Source organism: Phalacrocorax carbo, chromosome 3, assembly GCF_963921805.1.
Source record: "Phalacrocorax carbo chromosome 3, bPhaCar2.1, whole genome shotgun sequence".
In the NCBI taxonomy this organism is placed as follows: Eukaryota; Metazoa; Chordata; class Aves; order Suliformes; family Phalacrocoracidae; genus Phalacrocorax; species Phalacrocorax carbo.
In genome coordinates this window covers 116,927,730-116,946,204 of record NC_087515.1, presented here as the reverse complement: position 1 = coordinate 116,946,204, position 18,475 = coordinate 116,927,730, and the positions used below count along the sequence as shown (strand labels likewise).

Here is an 18,475-nt window from a genome sequence, read left to right as displayed (position 1 = left end):
GATAACAGTATGTAGAAATAAAAAAATGCAGAATAAGTTATGCTAAATTGTTGTTACCTTTCCAGTCTCCTACATCTTCCTATCCTGACATTACACAAAAATTACACAGGAAAGAAAAATTAAAAGAAATACACAGGCTCCAATCCTACTGCACAGATTTACAAAAAGCTACACATTGGGCCTTGCACGAAGATATGGGGAGTTAGGGCAGTGAAGAGCGTGATTCAGTGGACAAAGCAGACAGACACACAGAAGGAGCAGAGCTGTATTCCACATCTGTTCACGTTGTCCTGTGACTCCTTACAGACTGCGCTTTGAAAACATCAGTCTAGAGATATCTGGATACAAACCCAGCTGTTTAGAACATATTCTAGGGTGTATCTGCTTTGCAGCCACTGCAGCTGGAGCAGGGCATGTGCCTGAGCCAGCTTTTAACTCGCTGGCTTTGCCACTGCAAACCTCCCCGCCGGGGCAAAGCAGAATGCAGCGTAGGCTGCACAACCTGCTCAAGGGCAGGATGAAGACCTACGTACATAAGCCATGCTAAGCCAGGCACTGCTGTGTCTGGCTTGCTGCAGGTACATCACATACTTGGTTTAGGGCTAGTCTGAGTATGTCAGCATACTTCATTCACAACCTAGTGACTGCAGAATAAATGTATCCTCATTAGCTTAGCAGGAGATGGACTCAGTCACTGCTATCAGACGTGGATTGCTTCAAAGTCATTCTGTGAAATCCCTGAATGTGCACCTTATCTTTCTGCACAGGTTGTATTTACAACATCTCCTAAATGTTGTTAAAATTTTAATAAAAATATGTACTTTTAAAGCACTGTAAATATACATAGAGCTGCACTTCTTAGAACATATACAAAGGCCAGATCCTTGCCTGATACAGCTCACAGTTTTAAAAACGAACACAAAACCAGTTAAAACGCAAGACGAAGAAAGCATCCACCATGGTGAAACATGCACAGCCAGGTATTGTCAAGGAGAGGGAGACTCTTAAGTAATAGGAGACTGCTGGAGCAGAATCAAAGAGAGGAAGCAGAGCTAGAGAGGGAGAAAAAGGGATCAGTAAAAGCTGAAGGATGAGATAAGACGCAAGGCTGACACTTCAGGATTATATTCGCATGTCACAGAGCGGGAAGCCCAGATGAGTACTGTTCACTTCTTAAACCATGTAGAAACTAATATTACTTATTGATCTGTGTTTCCGTTGCACATCTTTATGGCAGGCACTTGAGAAAAATAACGCCTTCCAAACCTCCTATTTCACCAGACAAGAATTAAAGTAAATAAAAAATAGCCATTGAACTAAACAGCAAAGCACTCGCCAAATGTGCACCACAGCAAGAGACGGCTCTTGTAAACAAAACTTTTTAATGAAGAATGATAAAGGCTACTTCGTGATCTACTTACCATACCTCAGGAGGAAAATGGACCCTTAGTAGCTACTTAAACACTGGCATTTCAGTAATACAGTTGTATCATCAGAAATTCATTGAGAGAAGAAGGCAGGCATATTTTATGTACTTACATGGGAAAACTAGCTTGTGATTCTTTGACTCTCGTTTAAGGATGCATAATACAAAAGTTCTAACAAGGTAAAGCATCTAACATTCTGGTTTCAAGGCCAAAAAGCATGCTAATCTTCTCCATTTCCTCATTCAGCATGGATGCCAAGGACCAGATTCCATGCCCACTGCAGCACACACCTGAGCACCCTCTGACCTCACAACGTAGTTGATGTGATCAGATCCAAGGGTACCAACGTATCCAAGTCAGATGCAGAAAAACCCCACATGAAAAATACAGGTCAAGCTTCATTAGAGGGCATTTGAAGGCATGGTCGTTTTGCATAAATCAGTCTGGTTTGCAAAAATCGTCAGTTTGATCCAACGTTTTACGTATCAAACTAAAATTCCTTTTTGGGCCACCATACTTTCAAACTGAAAGCCTTTTATGCAATTCAGGGCAGGTATTTCAAGACCATTCCTGAGTGTCGTTACCCATTTCTATTGTTTGAAAAAAAATAAATATGTTTAAAATTAAAAAAGACTGCTTTGATAAAGTACAGTATATGTTCTACTGTAATGAAAGCACATCAGCTATAGCGATATCGACTGGATATGTGCTGGATATTAGCAACGCTTTCACAAATAAATTTTTGCAGCGTTATCCATTATGTAAGCTGATTTTATTTTCAGTGCTAAGGCCTTGTAAAAATGTTCAATTTTACTAACTTTTCAAAAGCACATTTTTTTAAATGTATATCAACTTCTATTAAAAGACAAAAGTATTTTAATTCAAACTACTAATTAATATACCAAATTTCATTCTCTAAGAGTCTTCAGTTACTTTGTATTTCTAAATATAGCAGATAAGAGTACACAGAAATATGCTGCATTCTAAGAGCTTTTATAAACAAGGTGTTCTAATTTTAGAAGGCTCCATTCTGAATAAAGTCTAATTAAACACACAGATTCTCAAACGCAGTCCACAAAAAGGATAATATTCAGCTTTCCTCACTGTCATTTAATTCCATCTTATAGCGAATGATTTAATATCTACTTTTGAGTAAAAAAGTTCTAGAAGTGGAACACTAATCTTTTATTAAAAAAAAATATTTGTCAGTAACATACTGCCTTTGTGAAATTATTTTTAGATACCAAAATCAAGTCATAGATACTTTACACACACTTGGCTGAACTGCTGATGTATTTAAGATTAATATTCTTTCAACTACTTCAGGGACTGATTGGCTCAAGAACTGGTAACGAAGTCCAGAACCAAGGCAGAAGGTGTACGTTTTAACAAAAATGTGTATGTGCTTCATGCACAGGAGACTCCGAAGAGATATCGCTGAGTCAAATGTTATGACTCGGCTAGACACTTGGCTAAAATTCTCATTATTATCCCTTGTAGAGTTAAGCATTTATGAATCTGAAAGCTTTTATCTCTGGAACACAACTTCCTACTTAGCTACAAGTTAAAACTAATTAAAGCAATTTTCATCAAAAGGGTTAGAGCCTTATATTTATTAGCCTAAAAGCTCTGTAAATTACCGTCACACCTTGTTTTCTTCCTGAGTACACATTTTGACTTGTACAGTGCTGACAGTATAGTCTTCATAAAAGTTTGAACAACCAAGGTAATGCCATTAGTTGTTATTATACAGGTTGATTCAACTCATTGGGAGTTAAACAAGATTCTTATGACTAACTATGGTATGAAATTACCTCAGTAGGACCAAAAAAAAAAAAAAGCTAACATGCCATTTATAAGCCTTACCATCATGGATCTCGGTGTTTATGTCTTTTCATCAATGAACTTCGAGGTCTAATTTTGTGAACAACAAATAGGTAAAATTATTCTTTCTTGTATTTAGTAAACTATACACTGGAGCTGCAGAAAACCAATAAAGCTTTTCTGAAATCATCAATTATTTAAAATTAAATCAGCTTTAAGTCAAAAGTGATTAAAGGTCATTTGAATCAAAAAGCTTAGTGTCTTGCACATGTTAGTGTAAAAGCTATAAAGACCACCATTGCAGCTTGGTTTTTTCCTGCACATCAATTTAGACACTAATAACGCTGATTCTTCCTCAAATGGCTTTGTGATGATAAAGAAAGCAATTTTAAAATTCTTTATCTTCCTAGTAGGAAATTATTTTATTATAATTATCTTAAAAGAGCCACTTGATTACCTCAAATTATTGCTTCTCGTGACTTCAAAAATCGCAAGTTGTTGACAAACCCGAAAATGTATCAAACTCTTGCTCTTTCAAAATGGTGAAACTGGGGAAGCTATAATATATTCTGTTAAATTTGTAGTCTGGGATTGAAAATGTGACTTAACGGGGTTTGTTCCAGGCAGAAAATCTTCAATAAGATCTGTAATACTTATTCCTTTGTCCTTGATATCAGAGTGTCTGAATACATCATGTTTAGGTCAACAAAAGATGTATTTGTCATCTCAATCCCAATGAACATTGTTTATTTCAACTAACTGTGGCTTTACAAGTTATTTTACAAAACATATTCTGCTCCTTACCCTCCTCAGGGGAATAATCACAAAGAAAAACAGCTCGATATTTTTATAAACACATCAGTGAAATTGAGTATCAAGTGATTTCTATCTCTTCCTTCTCCTTCCAGTGCCTGCTTGAAACGACTTACTTTTTACAACTTTCAGCTATGAGACCATCTCTAATAATCTGCCTTCATTTCCTACATGTGTATGATTGTCCCTTGGGTCATATTCATATCTAAATGTGGAGAAGCTCCTGAAAGCAGAGACCCTGTGGATAATGTCCACATAAAGTTTAAAACACAAAATGAAAAAATGCATATATATTCTTGGCAACTTAAATCATAACTTAAAAAGCAATATGGATTTGAAGCACTACCTGGAGATTCTGTATTCCACGAACAAGTATCCTTTTTATCATCTGTTTCATTATCTTTGAAAAGGATTATAGCTGTTACTCTCGGAGCAGTAGTATAAAATTTAAAAGACAAGATTCTCTCTTTATGTGAATAAAGACAAGAGTGGGAGCTGAGGTAAGAAAGTGCCTCCCTGTGATGGGAGCCCATCTGGACCCTGCCATCTCACAGCGCTACATGCGCTCATAGCATTCCCTACTTGTGCTGTATTCTTGTCTCAGGCAATGCTTTCAGCGATGCCACGTAGAGAAGCTATAGAGGGAGACACGATCTTTCCCAAGGATTAAGGGACACAAACAGTGAAGAAGATAACTGGTAAAGAGAAAAGCGATCCAAGGATGCAACTAAGGCACAGAAAGATCACAGAAGAAACAAAATTACACTCCAAACGAAGAAAGGAAAAGGCAAAGGATGTATAGAATGGCAAAAGGTATCCAAATGCAGGTAATGTGGACCCACAAGAAAATGGGGACTGATTAAATGGTCTAGGTTCATTACCGTGAAGTCTGAGTCCAAATCAGGCATGAGGACTAATGCAGGAAGAGCACACGGTTGCTCTTCTCTATTAGCCTTAGTCAAAACTAAAGGGAAGTGCAGAATCCATTGGCAATCAAAACCACTTTGTAACAGCTTCGTTTTAGACCAGTCTGACAACAAAGGGTATTTAGCCCAAATCCACACTGGCAAAATAATATACATTAAAAACAAACGGATGAAGACCAGTGCTGAAACCGTTTGACATCACAGACAAGGAGCACAGTTTCTCATGATAAGTGCTACCTGTTTCAATTCTAAGTGCTTTAAAAGCAAATCTGACTATCGTATTTTAAATTTTGTAACTAATTTAAATTAGTCTACATTGCTGTTTAATTCACAATTAGGGGAGGAACCAGCATTATTTGCCCAAGTGAGATAAAATTCCGGAAATCCACAGGAATCTGCAAAATTTACAGAACTGGAGAGCTAAAGTACAAGTGTGAGGCACAGATGTAATACAAAAAACACAGGAATGCACAGTGCAGCCAGACATAAAATTAGAATTCCAAAACTGAAAACCAGAACTGGAACAACAGCTTGAAAAGTAAACAATTTTGGAAGCTCCCGTTCACCATATTCATGTGTTTGTTCAAAGGAATCTGTATTCTTAGATTTAGATCCTGCCTGTAGCTATATTAAGAGTACAGACAAAAGAAAAAGTCAAGAGGGCTCTACCACCCCAACACACCAAAAAGAGAAGAAACGGAGCTGCGGGAGCACGGTAGTGCAGCCCGTTCCCCATGCCCTCGAGAGGGAGTGCGCTGGAAGGCATGCCCGCACCCCTGCGCACCCCGGACAACGCTGCAGTCGGCAGGATGTCGCACCCTGCGACACACGTGGCACCTTTTCCAAACAGCACCAAAACCAGCCTCGTTGCATCACTTCCATCCTACACAGCCAGCCTGATTTCTGCAAGCCGAACCAGCAGCCTTCTGTTCTGCTCTTCCCTGTCCATCCCATCGCATCCCAGTTAGACTTTGCCTTACCACTCTGGCCAGAGCATAATTTTTCTTCTGGTTGGTACCGTAGTGTGGTATCAGCTATGACTCTTCTGGCATATTGCACCAGGGGAGTGCACACAGGGAGCTGTGAAAGGGGACTGACAGCAGCGGGGACGTCTCTGGCGTTTGCTCTGCGGTTGGGAGGTTACGTAATGCTGTGATAGTCTGGAGCAGACGTCGCTCGACGACACAGCTGATGTGCTGTCCATGGCGGGGCGTTCCAGAACACAGGGCGCGTCGAAAAATCAGTGCAAAACCAGTGGTGTAAGTCTATGTACAGGAATGCATTTGTATGGGGCAAGAAGATAAGGCAACCTAGGAAACTGAATAAATATTACAGCTTTATGTCAGAAAAACTTGCGGCTAAATTCCTTTTGAGCCCAACAGGATAAGGACTCAGTCCTTAATTAAAAGGCAGGAATAATACACAATGAAGATTAAGAACATGTTTCCTTATTTTTCCTTGACAGCAGCATTAGCCCAGACTACTTTATGCTTTGTTTGAATGGAGAAGCAAAATGTAATTAAAGTTTTAATTAAAATTGATCGCAGTCCACAAACCTGAAATGGATACTGCTGTTATAACACTGTACTGGAAGACCTTCCAAGTAATCTGATGTTCTTAAATGAACTGCATTCTTTTAAAAAAAAAAAAAAAAAAAAGTCATTCTGTCAAGTAAAAGGGTAGCAGTGAAAACTAATGAGTCTGAAAACGTGTCACAGAAACAAACTACTAGTAAGCATATCTTCTGAAAGGGCCAGGGAATATATATTTTACAAAGACTGAGCTTCCTCACATACTACTTTTTCTCTGAATGTGAGGGCTCCGTTCTTTATCATATTCCCGGTAGCAAATATGTGCCTCTTTTTCTTCTTCACAAAGAGGTGGTGGTGCCTCTGAGAGCTGAACTTTCTAATAGATGGAGGAAGAGAACGCCTATCCACAGAAACACACACTACAAAATATTGCTAAAAATATTTTGCTAGAGAATCATCGGGAGAAGTACCTGTATCTCTTAGACCCATTTGTTACATTAACATCTTCTGTACAAGAACATGGAATTTATTCAAACATTTGGCCTTTTGCTATATGGCCAAGGCTCTGGCATGCAAGTAATCACATTTTAATTTTAATGAAAAGGGCAGGTTTTTCAATCACCCTGTTAACCGCAGGGTTTCCTCGTCAGCCGGAAAGCCTGGCGGTGCGGGTAACCGCCGCCGCCGCCCCCGGCCTTGCTGCACCGTTCCGGGCGATGCGGGATTTGGGAGCGCGGTCGCCCGGGTGGCACCGCCGCAGCGGGCGGGAGCTCCGGCTGCCCCGAGGGCTCCGCACGGCCGGGACCACACACCCCCCGCCCCGCAGGACGGCGGAGAGCCCCGCTTCCCCTCCGAAAAGCCCCTGACCGGGCTCCTCTGGGGCGGGGAGGGGGGCTCTGCAGTTGCACAAGATCAGGCTGCCCCCCCGACCCCAATCCCCGACCGTTTCTCCTCACGTCGGGGGCCGGAGCCGCCAGCCCGGGCTGGGGCAAGGCAGGGGAGTGCGGGGCGGGCGGGACACCCCAGCAGAGAAAGGTTCATGGGATTGCGGACACGATGCAGAAGGGGTGTGGGGGGACCTTGCAGGTGGCTTCAGGCAGGGATGGGACCCCGCTCTGGGAGGGGCGGGGGGACATGCGCCGGAGCGGGAACTGGGGAGAGCGGGCGATTCCGGAGGGCTGGGGACACCCCCCGGGGGGGGGGTGAAGCCTCGCACCGGGGTCCCGGCGGCACGGGCAGCGCTGCAGAGGGCGACGACGGGGGCGCGGGGCGGAGGGACTGCGGGGCGCGGGCAGTGGGCTGTGCGGGAGGGGAGGCAGCGCTGGGGGGGCCCCTCCAGCAGCCCCCGCCGGCAGGAAGCCCGCACCGGGACAGTGCCCTACCCCCACCCCTCCCGCCGTGTCCCGGCGCGGCACCCCCGTGCGCTGGGGAACCGTCCCCGCCGCAGCGCGGTACCCACCGCGCTCCCCGCACCGCGCCGCCGGGATCCCGCCCTTCCCGGCGGGGGCCGAGGGCTACAGAGCCCTTCAGGGAGGGGTTGGGGAGGGGAGGGCAGGGAGAAGCAGCCCCCCGGAGCAGCGGCAGGCATGCCTCTCCCTCGCCCCCGCACGCACGGCACATCTCCCCGGGGGCGGACAGCGCATCTTCGAGCGGTGCTTGCGCGCAAAGTTGCGCCCTCCCTCCCTGCCTGCCTGCCTCCCTCCGCGGCCGCGCACGCCCCCGGCCCCCCAGAGCCCCCCGCTCCCCTCGGGTCAGCGCGGAAAACGCCTCGCTTCCCCCCCCCCGGCTGCTCACGAGCTGCCTCAACCTGCTCCTCCTTTTGTTTTGATCTCTGGAAATGAAATTCTCTCTCCCGGCGTCTCCTTTCCCTCCTCCTTCTCACGCCTTCGTGTGGGAAATGACTGGGATGGCACCCCGGCTTTTGTCATCCCCTCCCACCTCCGCTCTCACCCCGGTCGGCGCCCGAGCCCATCGCCGGAGCGCGGCCCCGCCGTCCCGCACCGGCCCCGCACAGACCCCGCCGGAGGGGCGAGACCAGCGCACCCGCTTGCAAACGCGACCCCAGGCTTACGCTGACAACACCGCGCACGTTACATGAAATAAAATAATAATAGTGGGGGAAAAAAAAAAAACCACAAAATCCCCAACCCACCCCAAACCCTCCCAGGCAGCAAGAATATCGATAACGCGCTCGCAAGGATGGGGAGCAGCTGTGCCCCCCCGGCGGGTGCGATGACCTTGCGAGGGCTGCTCTTGCTCTCGCTCTTCGCGTTCACGCGGTCTTTTTATTTGGTTGGTTGGTTGGTTTCCCCTGCCGGAAAACAAATAACGACCTTTTCGCCGTCTCTTTTCGAGTGACCACGAACGCCAAAGTCTCCCACTCTCACCAGAACACTTCCGAGCGCACGTTACGAAGCGACAGATCAACCCTTCCTTTCGGGGTTGCCGGTATCTCTACCCGGATGGATGCGGGATCCGGTCTCTCACCCCGCACGAGTTCACGGCAAACCGCCGCGGACACGATTTCCCTCCGTCTCGCCCGCGAAACACCGACCCCCGCACCCGGGGCGGCGAACACCGACCGCGCACATCAACTTTCCCGGCGAGGACGGTCCCCGGGGGGTCAGGAGCGGCCGTGCCGACCGGCCCCGCACCGGCCCCCGCCGCGCCTCCATCCCGCCGCCCTCCCGGAGGACGAGCCCCCGCGCCCCCCCGCCCGCCGCCCCGCTTCGTCCCCGCAGCCGGGGCGCACTTACTGAGGGCGCCGAGAGCTGTCCGCGGTGCGGAGGAGGGCGCTGGGCCGCGGGGTCCCGCCGGGGTGCCGGGGCCGGAGGGACGGCGGCTCGGTGCGCGCCCGCCCGCCGCTCGCGCCGCAGCTCGCTCACTCCCGCCGCCGCGCGCGCCCCCGCCCCGCCCCGCGCGCCGCCCGCCCGCCCCGCACTGCAGACCGCCGCCCCGCGCCGCCCCGCGCACGCGCCGCCCCGCGTCCCGAGCATGCGCGCGGCCGGGCGGGAGGGAAGGAGGGGGAGCGCGGGAGCGGGCGCGGGAGCGGCGGGATGGGACGTCGCGTTGGCGGTGGGGGGACGGTGCGGGGGGAGGGGGCGGGGGGGAGGAGGGAGAGGGAAGCCCCGGGGCGGGCGGGACGGGAGCCCTGCGGGGCTCGGGCCCGCCGCCGCCTCAGCCGGGCGGCAGCGCTGTCACCCGCGGCGACTCGGAGCAAACGGGCGGCGCGGCCCGCGGCCTGCCCGGGGGCTCCCGGCGCCCCGCGCCGCCTGCGGGCGCGGTGCGGGCGCGGGGCCGCGGCCTTGCCGTTTGCGCGGGGACAGCGCCTTGCGGCGCGGGGCGGTGCGGGCGGTGCGGGTGCCACGGCGTTTGTCCCGCGCGCGGAGCCTCCTGTGCGGGAGCCACCCGTGCCCACCGCGGCGCGTGCGGGCATCACCATGGGCTGCAAGGCACGGGGCTGCAAGGCACGCTTCCTGTGGCGGCTCTTCCCCACAGGCTCCTTACGATAGCGTGGAAGTCAACGTTCGATAGCCTAACTTGCGTAACGGCGCTCGGCCCTTCGAGGCAAAACCCAACCGATCTCTCCCTTCAATATCAGACCCAACCGGTGTTGCCCTTCCCTCGCCGCTGGCGCTGCCGTCGCAGTAGTTGCCGTTACGGTAGGAGTGAAGACGAGGGCTCTTGCGCCAGGCACCGCACAGCGTACAGCTAGTTGGCGGGCCCCTTGCAAGGCAAAGGCGCGCGTAAATGTGTGCTTCCCTGCGTGGCGAGTTCTGTCGCTGACTCTTTGCAATACATAAATTAAGCGTATTTAGCATGTCCTAAGCGTAACGCTAGAGAAAGCAGATGGATACAGCAGGGAGGTGAAAAGGGGGCAAAATAATGACATATGTGAAAAAGAGTATCTAAATCAAGCCATGCCCATTTTTATCTTGCTACTCATTATTTCAGAAAAAAACAAACCCAGGAAGATTGTATAATACATGAGAGAAGGTAATAGCTTTCAGTTTATCGTTGAAACGCCCAAAGAATTCAGTTATAACTCAAACTGATGCATTAGGGTATCACACAAACACACATGAAGATACCGTATTTGCACTTTGGTAATATAGACAATCGAATTCATTAGTTATCTGTCTGATAAGCAAAAATCACTAATTTTACAGCCAGATTTACCTTTTTTGCCATAAGACAAAAATTATATGATTGTATGCTTTTTTTTTTTTTTAATTTCCCGGACCATTCCTCTTCCTCAGATCGTATTTTGATTTCCTCCATGTGCAAAAATGCAGCCTGTAAATGCTAAAAATTTTGGTTGATTCAAGCATTAGCACAAACAAACAGTTAGGAGGTGATTTGCTTCATTGAGTGTCTCTGGAATTCCTGTTTTATTCTGATTAATTTAAATTATTTCCTGTCATCTTCATATTTTGCTCCCTCATTGCTTGCTCGGCCGGCCGGATCATTAATAATCATCCTTAGCATGATGAAAGTTCGAGTGCTGTGGCATCTGCTTGATGAGTTTTAACCACATTGTTCCCTCGTTTTCTGTCTCTTGTTCAGCTCTTTGGAGGTTTGTCTTTCACCATCACGGCGCAACATTAATTCTGTGCGACCTGTTTTGATTGTGTCCGTATTGCCGTTGCCGCATGACCTCCTCTCATCTTGGTTACTCTTCCAGTGGCAGCAGGGTAGCTGCGAGCGCCGAGCTCCGCGTTGGCTCTGAGACCAGGTATTTACTTGGTGCCTTAGCTGGGTTTTGCTGCTGTTTCATTCTTTCCCAGCTGCCGAGGCAGCAGTATCTCAGTCAGCTGGTTGAAAGCTAGCTTAGGGCTGGCTGCTGGGCGACTGGCACTTACGGATGACGTGCCTTTCAATACTGTTGTGGGCCTGCATTTTGGAAAGGTGCTGAGCAGTTGCTTGCCCTCAGAAAGCAAAAAGTGTAGGTTGGATTTTAAAAAGTTTTGGCTACTGCACATTTAAATAGAACTTTTCATATGTGGTAATTTTTTTAAATTGAATTCACTGGCAGAATTCCCACCTACTATAAAAAAGTGTAGATTAAGCAGAAGATACTGTGTAGTGTGTCTTCATGTACAACTTTCCTGGTCTACGTTTGGACAATTCTGTATAAAATCAGGTTACTTGGTCGTGTTTTCAAATGCAGTTGAAAACATGGTGCTCCTTCGTAAAAAGAAGCACGCCAAGGTATTATTATAGAAAACTCTGGCTTATTTTTCATGCGCTACATCATAGTGACAGTGCAATATGAAATCCCATTTGTAGAGTAAATATATATTAAATGTCCCCATTTGTAATGTTACTGCTTAGTCCAAAATGCCCACAAAGAAGCTTCATTTTGACTTAAATCAGCAATTAAATTGTGCATAGGATTATCATTAAAAAGGTAATAATGACGTTACCGGCAGTTGTGCTGTTACGCCGTGCCTAACACCGTGCTGTCCTACACCTGAAGGCTTTTGTAAGCTGGGTGTGAAAGTTCACCAGTTCACACCGTTTGCATTTTCAGCCACTTAACATTCATTTTTAATCTACGTAAATTATAATATTGTGTTTTAGACTGTGGAGAATTAGAGCCACTGCACTTGTTTATCATATAAATAATTGTAGGATTTTTTACTTTCTTGCTATTCAGTCCTTTGGATCTTGCAAATGAAACTAATTGTTGCCATTTAGCAGCTTTAAATGGGTTTTGAACCTAAAGAACAGATTGCTCATAATGGAGCTGCAGCAATTTAAACAAAGGATCTGACCCGAAGAAGTTTTCTATTTAGGGTCTATATTTTTTTTTTACTTTAGCATCAGAATGAACGTTGTAAATACAAGAATTCTTAGCATATGAATGAATAGCACAAAAACATAGGTACGTGCTCCTTTCACAGTCTGCTTTGAATCCTAAACGTTCTGCTTGTGCCTTTGAAAGAAGCCAAGTGACGCCCTAAGCCTCTGATCTTGTCAAGGGAGATAGGCAACCCCAGAGGGAAATTCAGAATCTAATGAAATCGAGGATCTTCCTCTCCCTTTTTCTCACCCTTCTTTGCTCCAGCGTAGAGAATTCAATATTAAAAGACACAGTAGTCTCTGAGAGGAGTTGCCGTCTCAGCAGGTGGCTTACTGGTAATGAGCTTTTTTACATTTTTTTTTTAGCATGACCTCCTGCTTTACAGACACCAGTTTAATTGCAGAATACCTTTTCAGGGGTTGCATTTTCCCCTCTCCCTTTTATGCTCAGTACTTGCTAAGAATATATTTGCGTATGTATTTTATAAGAATCAACAGCAGAATAAATATAGTGAGAAGGAATCTGAGAATATACCTACATCTGTAGCTGTATACTTTATGATCTGCCAGGCCTTCCGAGGGAGGCATTTCCTTTCTCCCTTCTGCGTTCCTTTCATGCAGTTTCTGCACGCTGAAATACACTTGTCTGTTACATGGGAACTGAAAGCAGCAATGCGGCTGCAAGGATTGGCAGAAGGGAGCTGCTTCAAGGCTTTATGATTAAATGAAGCTGCTGTAACATGCTGCAGTTAGAAAAGGGTGAGATTCTTGATACTCAACAGCAAGCAATGAGTGTGACCGAGATTATCAGTTTCAAAATGACTGCAGATTGTCTTGCTTCTTTAATGTGCTATATATAATTATATGAAAATTACATTTTTATGTATATGTATTATCTTTCACATTCGTCTCATTCATTTTTAAATAATGCCCCTAAGAATATAGATAAAACAAAATGTACTTACTTTACTACTGAATCTGATTTTTCTTCTTTATGAAATGGAATGATTTTATGTATACAGATCATTTCTGTACGTGTCAAACCAAATGATTTATTTTTCAGCCTCTTAATTGATGGCATTATTTATTAGTCTTCAATTTCTCAGGTTCGTGAAATGAATTGTAAAGAAAGTAGCACTTATGTAACATCATCTCCCATGTTGTATAATGCAGTCACAACTGGGGAGTACGTGCAATGCCTAACTTTAGATACCTGTATCTGATAGCTGATTTACTTGCCTATTTCCTTGCATTGCCTCTGGTGTCAATAAAAATAAAGAGAAGCCCTGACAGGGTGATTCAGACTGGGAACCTGGCTACCAAGGGTCAAGAAAAAATATATGTAAGTTGAGGTACCTAAATGAAGTGTCTAAAGCTACATGGCGTGAGCCCAGGTTTTACCTCAGTAGGCTGCTTCCCACAGAAGCTGTTCCAGTTGTTCTTTTTAAGTGGGGCATTTGCTCAAGTGGAAATAAAAGGTTGATATTCTGGACCTGAGAAATACAAGCTTCAGGTAAATAATAGCTGTTTAGAAGGATAGGAATGACAAAACTTAGAAGCATTTCATTTCCTACAAGTGTCCTAAACATAGCATCGTGCTCCCCTCTGTCATTAGCCCAAGGCAGAACTCTTACATATACAAAATAATTCCTGTGAGGTCAAAACGGTCATGCAGCTTGAGATGTTCCAAGAGGGCTTTGTTTGCTTGTTTCATCCATGAGCGATGGTCCTTAGCTAAAATATAATCTTGACATGTAAAAAATTGGAACAGAGCTGTAGAAATAAGAGCAAATAATGAAATAAAACCAAAGGAAACTGCCACGAGTTTCAGGTAAGTTAGCAGATGCATTAATAATGAAATACTTAGATTTACCAACATGCATCAAAACCAAACAAGAATCCACCTAACTTTTTTTTGGACACCAGATTACCTTACTCAGTTTGCTTGCATCTTTGGCATTATTTTTATTATTGATGTTTGTGATGCAGTTCTACGCTGTGAAATGAAGTGCTTGCTACTGAAGTATGGTGGGGAGGGTAGATGGAGAATAAAGATTGCAGCAGCACTGCTTACTTGCTTACGGACAAAATGTACTTGGATCTTGGTGGACATTTAGCTAGTTATCTTCTCATAATTAAACTGCACTGTGAGACACGATGACTTCTCATAATAGTCTTTTTTTCAGAACTGATACTTTTTAATATAATCTGGTTTGGGAAAACAGCAGCGAATCAGCACTCTTGGACCATAATTGCAAAAGCAGGACGTACTGCTAAGAGTGGAGATGCATCTCAGAAAGTAGGCTACTGGTCATAACTTCAAAACAAAGACAGAGGTCCTCAACAGAGAAAAGAGATGTTAAGCAAAACATTGAAAAATTGTTTCATAATGTCATTTGCAACAAAATCTTTCCATCTGTAATACGAGGTCATCTTTTCCTATATCAACCCCTAAAATAACTGCCAGTCCTCTACACATAACTTTCTAATTGCCAACATCCCCGTTTGTCAAAATCATGCTGCTGCTTCTTTTCCCAGATTCCATCGCACAGCATCTACTCTGGTGCCTGGTATCAGCAACGTCAGTTTAAGAAAAGCTTATTAAAAGTGAAGGAGTTACACAATGTTTCTTTCACAAGAATACCTCCCTTTCTAGTAGGTTCGAGATTAGGAACATGGGGAGATGGAGCATACATTTGGATCAGGACACTTAACAGGCATTGTTATCGCCACGAAAATGATCCGAGGGCTGGAACACCTCAGCTACGAGGACAGGCTGAAAAAGTTGGGATTGTTCAGCCCGGAGAAGAGAAGGGTTCGGGGAGACCTTATTGCGGCCTTTCAGTACTTAAAGGGACCTTATAAGAAAGATGAGGACAAACTTTTTAGCAGGGCCTGTTGCAAGGGTAGATTTACAATGAGGGTGGTGAGGTGCTGGCACAGGTTGCCCAGAGAGGCGGTAGATGCCCCACTCCTGGAAACACTCAAGGTCAGGTTGGATGGGGCTCTGAGCAACCTGAACTAGTTGAAGATGTCCCTGCTCACTGCAGGGGGGTTGGACGCGGTGACCTCTAAAGATGCCTTCCAACCCAAACCATTCTATGATTCTGTGATTCAATGACTGATGAGCCTCTTAGTCATGAATTTGTCATTATTACATAATTTACATGTGTGATTTCTGTAACTTCCTATCACAATGAGTTCCACAGTTAACTGTGCTTTAGATAGTTGAAAAAATATTCACCCACAGCATTAATGAAAAATTAATACTGAGATAACTACAGATATTCATTCTTCTGTATGTACTAAAAAGGAAAAAATAACCCACAACCCACTTTTTAAGCTTGTATACAAATATTCTGTAGCATATCCCATCATCATGTGCGCTTGCAGCAGAGTTCAAGGGCCTTCCCCCACAGTCAGACCACAGGGAGCACCTGGGGTCTGCATGTGCTGATGTGTTACTCTGTTTGGTGGGGGAGGATGAAGAGGGGTGGTGTTCTCAGAGCCTGCCTCCTAAAATTCATCAGAGCTTGAAAACACTTTACATGTGAGAACCATCCTAGATCTTTTAGCGCAACATCAGATACCATTATGAAGTGGTTATGCTTCCCTGAGCCTTTCTGAGTGACTTCCACTCCCTTTCGAAGCCCCCCGGTCGCCTTTATTGTTAGATTTCCACCCATTCTGTCTTCCCTCTCAGGTCCCTGTCTGACCATCCTGCATCACTGTTTTCTCCTCCATCCCCGGAATCTACCATGCTCTGCTGCACTGAACAGCCCTGGAGCACGAGCCCTCTGCTGGAATTGCTGGTTGCCCCCACAGGAGCGTTGTACCAAAAAAAATAAGAAGGGGTAGATGTGTACATATTATACTTTAAAGTTCAAATGTGGCTTATCATCTTATTTAAGAGGAAGAAAATTTTAATATTTTTACTCTCTCTTGTGATTTGTTCAGCACTGATAGAAAAGTAAACTAAGCAAAAGGGGGAACAGCCTGGTGTGGCTGTCATAAGCAAATGATTCTGTAGCAATGCAGACTTGAAGCCAGAACACTTCGAACAAATGCAGCAGATAAATTGCAAAACTGTTGTCTCAAATAAGCATTATCAACTTTTCTGGCTATGTTTATTATTCTGTGGTTGCCTGAGATATCTATGTATCTGGAGATTAACGAAAAATATTCATGCATTATTCCATACAGTTGTTGGCTTATCCAAATTAGGTATGATATAGCAACAACAAATGTTTGCTATGCACATAAAATCTTTTTTAATCTTTAAGGGATTTTTAATTATTTTTAACATTTTGGTAGTTTATTTCATGTTTTACAGTACCATAGACTTACAGTTAATCTTCCTCCAATTTTGAGATTCTTCACTGGTCATGATTTTTGTACCCATAAATATTTTCCATATGATGTCTAATTTACTGGTCAGCATAATTCAAGTCATTCCCAGGTGCTGTTTTTTTCAATAATGAGGCCGTCAGTGTTTGTAATTTGGGAAGTGAACGAAAAATCATGGAGTAAGTTGAAATTAATTTAAAATCAACTTACTGCAAAAAAAAGATTGCCCCAAGCTCATTATTATACAACTGCAGGCTGCTGCTAACTGGGTAGTTTATTGTAGTATCACAATGCACCACAGCGTGAACAGCAAAGAAATTAAAGCAGTATTGAGTTAGATGAGTTTTAATAAACCCAGAAACTAGTAGAGGCCCTAGACTAGATATCTTAACTCACCATTATTTATAATATCTTTTTATCAGATTTAACAAGGTGTAGGGAAATGCTGAGTATATTTTACTTTATGTAATGTTATTAGACCCAACACTCCTGAGCTTCTGAGCAGTAATTTGTCTCTCCAGATCAGAAGTGTTAGATGAGTAGCTAAAAAATATCTCGATAATACACTTGTCATCCATTGCCTTAGATAATGATTTAAAAAATAATTTTATAAGAAAAGTGGTTTACTCGGAAGACTGTTCTAAGTCAAAAAAGCTAATATCTTACCACTTAAAAATTTGGGAACATAAATAATTTTCAGATGGCTAAACAAGAACCGAGTGGGTCTATGAACACAGCAAACCTATTTAGACCTGTTCCCTTTATTGAACTGTACTTTGGCATACATTGTTAGACAAAGATTCATCATACCCTGTACATATATACTAGGTTGTGTATGTGTAGATGTGGTATATAGAGGCAAGACTGATCTTTTCGTCCCAGTTCTTCAGCACCTTGACCATGCGCTTTCCAGAAGCTGATTAAAACATCCAATTCCTGTGCTTTTAAAGAGTCGTCTTATGAAGGGACAAGATGGAGGAGGGAGGCAGTTCCTTATTCCTTTTGCTCTGAAGAACTGTCCACTAATAAATGCAGAGCATGTTCTGCTTTTTCCAAGTAGAGCAACTCTGCAGGCTTGCAGTCTGGAAACTCAAGAGGAAGCCCAGAAGGTTCAGCCTAAATGTCTGTTGAAAGCATCAGTCTCAGCAAAGAGAATGTTTCCCCCCTGTGATCCCGCTGACCTTGCCTAGTGGAAAAGTGACAGCTTAGCTGTTGGTTAACAGTTGACGAAAGAATAGTGTTGGTCAAAAGACATGTCTGTACTTCATAATGCTATTCAAATTAGAGACAGCTAATCCTGAATGAGCTTACTTAGGTTCCAGCAATATGACAGTCATGCTAACGCATCCCTGAATCCAGATTTATTTACCTTCTGGTCCAGCTGCTTCCTATAGGCAAAATCGTTCAGAGTTCATGACATTGCATTCTGCAATGCCGTTCATTACACAGGCTTCTGTTACATTAGTACTATTTTCTCTCCGGCCTTTTCTGAAGCAATACTTTACAAGCTTCTTCTCAAGTGATTAACATCCAGTTGCAAATGTGTGCTAAGAATCACTTAACCAAATTTGGACATCAGAGAACCCTCTACATCTGAGTTAGCCACGCTGTGGCCAGTATAGCCAGTTGAAACAAATAGGCATTTTTAATCGTTTATCTCTTCCTAAACATCTAAAATACTTGAGATTCAGTGTCAGCCCAGAAGTGCCTATTTTTTCCCACTGTCTATAAAGGGAACCTTGAGTGGTTAGCTCAGATGCAGATGTCCTAAATTAGGTTACATGAAAAGCACCCTGTAGTT

The 18,475-nt window shown here is 44.6% G+C and overlaps 1 protein-coding gene across 2 annotated transcripts in view; it reads right to left on the bottom strand.

Annotated features, from left to right (window-relative positions):
- VSNL1 (visinin like 1) overlaps nt 1–9,414 on the bottom strand; it is a 93,885-nt gene extending 84,471 nt beyond the window's left edge. The window contains exon 1 of one of the 2 annotated variants that reach the window (XM_064448095.1): nt 9,279–9,414. The gene's annotated coding sequence lies outside the window, so the exon portion shown is untranslated. Of the gene's footprint in view, nt 1–5,970; nt 6,077–9,278 lie in introns of those variants that run through there. The other variant, XM_064448096.1, reaches the window with a different exon arrangement.
- Between the last annotated feature and the right edge of the window lie 9,061 nt (nt 9,415–18,475).